We start from the raw sequence: 6000 nt of genomic DNA on the forward strand, positions 1-6000 counted from the left end.
GAAGGCTTGTAAGGGTGCTGTATAAAAGATGGGACTGCCCCATCTTCTTTGGTAGATAACAATAAACCAACTTGTATTAGACTTTGGTGTGTTGTTGTCTATCCCAAGCGCGCTTGTTGCTGATCCACTCGACAGGCCTGAGAAACTGCAGTGACCCAGAATAGAGGTTTTAACTCTAAGCTACGGAACACGTTACCTGTTTCTGATGCAGAAAAGTTAGTTCATGCATTCATGACGTCTAGACTGGACTATTGTAATGCACTACTGGGTGGTTGTCCTGCTTCTTCAATAAATAAGCTACAAGTAGTCCAAAATGCAGCTGCTAGAGTCCTTACCAAATCAAGAAAATATGATCATATTACCCCAATTTTACGGTCTCTGCACTGGCTACTAATTAGGTTGCGTATCACTTATAAAATACTACTTCTCATCTCTTTAGCCAAGCATTCACATAATGTATCTCATAACTTTGTACTTCAGTTACATCTGATCAAATACACATCAACTTTCTTCAGGTTGGCCAAAACACATAATTTTTGCATGGTTGGAACAGCAGCTACGCTAATTATTTCTCTATTTGTTTCTCTGTTTCTGCAAATTATACAAGATTCAGTCCGGATTCAGAATACCTAACAAGAGATGATGCCAACCCCTCAGAGGACCGCCGATTATGGGGTCACCAGATGAGCTCCAGAGAAGGATCATCAATAATGACATCGCCAACTTAGAAGACCATCGGCGCGACTCCACAGGAACCTGATGAGTTTCTCTTCAAAGACATTAGCTAAAACTGCTGGTTTTATCTGGCCAGAGGAGAACTGGTCCCCCGACTGAGCCTGGTTCTCCCAAGGTTTTTTCTCCATTCTGTCACCTGTGGAGTTTTGGTTCCTTGCCGCTGTCGCCTCTGGCTTGCTCAGTTGGGGAAGCTTTCCAGCGATATCATATAATACTAAACTGAACTAACGAAGATATCACTGAATACTTGGCTGAACTGCCTTGAACTTCAAATTGATTGTTTACAATAATGCGTTACCTACACACTATTGTGCGGTCTAAATACTGTGCAGTGCTTTGTAACAATCTGTATTGTTAAAAGCGCTATATAAATAAAGGTGACTTGACTTTCATAAAACACCATAACTTCTAAATAAATGTTACAGTACTTCTGATGCACTCTGTTTTTATATGCGTTTACAAAAGTGTTTATATTTTCTCTAATCATCAAATTTCCCATATTAAAATATATTATATAAATACTCTAGTATTCATTATCTACAGCTTTTCTAAAAACGTTGCCAAATAAACAAAATACATGCGTTTTCCTACAAAAACCATAGTCAAACAACTTTATTAAAACATGGTTATTTTGTAAATTTAATAATTTTTTGTAAATTGTAAATTACTATGCTTATTAAAAAAATACATGCCACCTTATTTTAACACTTAACCACTTCTGACACCTACCTTCAATAATGTCCAAATTTACTAATGTAAGGCTACCGTCTTGCAGAATTTATTTTCAACTTACCCGAAAAAACAACATACATAAATTTTTACAAACATCAAATACTGCAGTATAAAAAAGACTATGATAAAATATGTGACCCTGGACCACAAAACCAGTCATAAGGTTAAATTTTACAAAACTGAGATGTATACATCATATGAAGGCTCAATAAATAAGCTTTCTATTGATGTATGGTTTGTTAGATACATCTATTTGAAAATCTGGAATCTGAGGGTGCAAAAAAATCAAAATACTGAGAAAATCACCTTTAAACTTGTCTTAATTAAGTTCTTAACGATGCATATTACTAATCAAAAATTACATTTTGAAATATTTATAGTAGGAATTTTACAAAAGTCTTCATGGAACATGATCTTTACTTAATTTCCTAATGATTTTTGCCATAAAAGAAAAATCAATAATTTTGACCCATACAATGTATTTTTGGCTATTGCTACAAATATACCCCAGCGACTTAAGACTTGTTTTGTGGTCCAGGGTCACATATATTATACCCCTTTATTCCACTTTCGTAATAGTACAGTGAAAACACCACGAACAGTTAAAGATTGTAAACAACACTTTACTGAAACAATTCAAAACATTATAAAATGAAGTACCATATAAAACAAAATGGCCACAATTTAATAAAATAAAATCTTCAAATCAAACAATAATTTAAATACTATATTGGCCTTAAAATATCTTAAAAATTGCCAAACCAACACTTATGGTATACAAAAAAATATATATATTAAATGAAAATATTTATTTTCCATAAAAAAAGACATTGCAATTACTACAGTATAAATAAATGTTAAACTAAAGTGTAACCCATATTAAACAGGTGGCACCATTAAGCACCAATAACATCAATTTTTTAAAACTACCTTTAACTCTTTTACATCAACTATTACTCAGCAAACATGCAAAAAGTTATAAAAAAATAAACTATGTAAATGTACATAAAAAAATTGTTTATAACACCATTTCAAGTTAAAATATCAATTATAGCAAAATAGCAAAAATAAATCTTAAATAAACCACTTTAGTTTAAAATGTATTTATACTGTAGTAATTGCAATGTCTTTTTTATGGAAAATAACTTTTATTTTTATAGCTTCTTAAAGTAGAGACAAAACAGTGTATAAATCAGATTTGGGTGGGCTCTTATTTTGTAATTCCACATCAGATAATCCTGAAACTCTGCTGGTAGCATTGTGGCAAGGTGCACTCTCAATCTGAGGTGAAAGTGGTCTGTGCAATCTAGAACCTTTATTTTTATAGTTTCCTAAAGTAGAGACAAAACAGTGTATAAATCAGATTTGGATGGGCTCTTATTTTGTAATTCCACATCAGATAATCCTGAAAGTCTGCTGCTAGCATTGTGGCAAGGTGCACTCTCAATCTGAGGTTAAAGTAGTCTGTGCAATCTAGAACATTTATATTTATAGCTTTTTAAAATAGAGAAAATAGTGTATAAATCAGATTTGGGTGGGCTCTTATTTTGTAATTCCACATCAGATAATCCTGAAACTCTGCTGCTAGCACTGTGGCAAGGTGGGCTCTCAATCTGAGGTGAAAGTGGTCTGTGCAATCTAGAACCTTTATTTTTATAGTTTCCTAAAGTAGAGACAAAACAGTATATAAATCAGATTTGGGAGGGCTCTTATTTTGTAATTCCACATCAGATAATCCTGAAAGTCTGCTGCTAGCATTGTGGCAAGGTGCACTCTCAATCTGAGGTTAAAGTAGTCTGTGCAATCTAGAACATTTATATTTATAGCTTTTTAAAATATAGAGAAAATAGTGTATAAATCAGATTTGGGTGGGCTCTTATTTTGTAATTCCACATAAAATAATCCTGAAACTCTGCTGCTAGCATTGTGGCAAGGTGCACTCTCAATCTAAGGTGAAAGTGGTCTGTGCAATCTAGAAATTTTATTTTTATAGCTTCTTAAAGTAGAGACAAAACAGTGTATAAATCAGATTTGGGTGGGCTCTTATTTTGTAATTCCACATCAGATAATCCTGAAAGTCTGCTGCTAGCATTGTGGCAAGGTGCACTCTCAAGCTAAGATAAAAGTAGTCTGTGCAATCTAGAACATTTATTTTTATAGCTTTTTAAAATATAGAGAAAATAGTGTATAAATCAGATATGGGTGGGCTCTTATTTTGTAATTCCACATCAGATAATCCTGAAACTCTGCTGCTAGCATTGTGGCAAGGTGCACTCTCAATCTGAGGTTAAAGTAGTCTGTGCAATCTAGAACATTTATATTTATAGCTTTTTAAAGTAGAGACAAAACAGTGTATAAATCAGATTTGGATGGGCTGTTATTTTGTAATTCCACATCAGATAATCCTGAAAGTCTGCTGCTAGAATTGTGGCAAGGTGCACTCTCAATCTGAGGTTAAAGTAGTCTGTGCAATCTAGAACTTTTATATTTATAGCTTTGTAAAAGCAGAAACAGAGAATATATATACATCTACATACATATATATATATATATATATATATATATATATAGGCCTATATATGTATATGAGCGCTATGGTAAAAATCACATTCTAGACGAGCTCTGCCATTTGGATCAGTTCTCGGACGCATTTACCGTAATACGCAGTTTATGCGCGACCGTTGAAATATATTGGCGGCTAGATTGACTGTGCTTTTCGACTTGGCGGCTGGCCTGACCGCAGTCTAATACCACATTGGTGAATGGAGTTAGTGTTAATAGCCTCTACCCACAACGTGTGCTATTTGCACTTAATTAATGTTGTGCTTTACGGCTTTGTAGCGTCACTATACTTAAAACAGCTACAAATGGTGGCAGAATATCACTACTCCAATGTTTTATACAATGAAAATTAGTAGCATAAACATATAACCTTATGACTATCATTATTAATATCAGTTAACGTTATACAGATTCATAGCTTTTGACACATTGCTGCTGTGCTATAATCAGCAGATACAATCAAACGCGAGTTCAACAACTCACCAAGATCACCCAAAATTGTTGGTTTAGGAGACAGACCAGATAAATGTTACTATTTCGCCATTTTTGCCATCTTTCAAATCAAATTTGAACAAATTAAACACCGTTAATCACTAGCTGCTTTTCCTCTTCGACCGTTATTTTCAAATGATGCGCACTACAGTTGCCTGCGCGCTACATTCGGATTTCTTAAAGGGGCCGCGTAAGTACAATACTTATACTTGTAAGCGAGGTACGAAGAACGGACCCCAGGTATCATTAAACTACAGCACAATCACAGCTCACCGCTACCCATCGTAAACAGGTTGGGCCTGTCTGTTCTGGTGGACTCTCAGTGGTGCTAAATCATCAAATGAAGAGGACGGGATTCAAACCCACACAAACCAAGGTGTGCCGAGCACAACGGATTAGCCTTGCATCGCCTTAACCACTCGACCACCTCGTCACTTTCCGTGGTCCTTTTATTTAACACTCCCGATTCAGACCATCAGCTCATTAGTAGAGCACTCAGTGAACTGAACTGAGTGTGTCAGATAAGGAAGACACAAAAAGTGCAGAGTGGGGTCCTCAGGACCGAGGATTACTGCTAAAGGAGCCGAACGACGAGGATGGGATTCGAACTCACGCGTGCAGAGCACAATGGATTAGCAGTCCATCGCCTTAACCACTCGGCAGGGCAAAAGGGACTGCTATGGGTGGGGGAAAAGAAAAAATGAGAAAAAAACAAGGGGAAAAGGAAAATGAGGAAAAAAAAATAAAGGGGAAGTGAAAATTTAAAATCTATTGGAATTCCAACCCCCACTTTTTTTACCCTTTAACTTACTTTAACAAATTACAGAAAAATACATATTTCTACATATTTTACATAATCACAAAACAACTATTCAATTTAGTAAAATTGAAATAATAAAACAAAAAACATATTTCCAAAAAAATATGTTTTATTTCAACAGCTAAAATATTGACATATGACAAATTACACTCTATATATGCATTACATGCTCCTTTTCAAAAATCTTAAGTCTCCAAGCACGCTGTCGGTTCTGAGGAGGTGGTGCAGCTGATGGCTGCTGGCCTTGCGGAAGGGAAGACCAATCCTGAGATTGCGGTGCTGGAGCTGATGACTGTTGGACCGGCGGAAGGGAAGACCATTGCTTCTGAAAATAATTTTTATTTAATCAAGTATGAGCTCCATACTTGATTTTACTATGAGCCAAAACCTAATGTATAAAATGTTACTCAGCAAACTGTTCTCTTTTATTGTCTAAAGATTCAATAAACCTTTACATCTAAAATATTTTTTTTTTATTTATACACAACTAATCATTTTCCTGACTAATATTACTTAGAGCGATATTGCCACTTTGATAATTATAAGTGATTGCTTATCCATTTGTCGTTTTCTGTATAGATTATAAATAAACAAATATATAAATAAAATATTATAATATATAAAATATAAATAACCTGATATTTATTTGCTACCACCTC

This window comes from Garra rufa, chromosome 2 (assembly GCF_049309525.1).
Source record: "Garra rufa chromosome 2, GarRuf1.0, whole genome shotgun sequence".
Classification (NCBI taxonomy): Eukaryota; Metazoa; Chordata; class Actinopteri; order Cypriniformes; family Cyprinidae; genus Garra; species Garra rufa.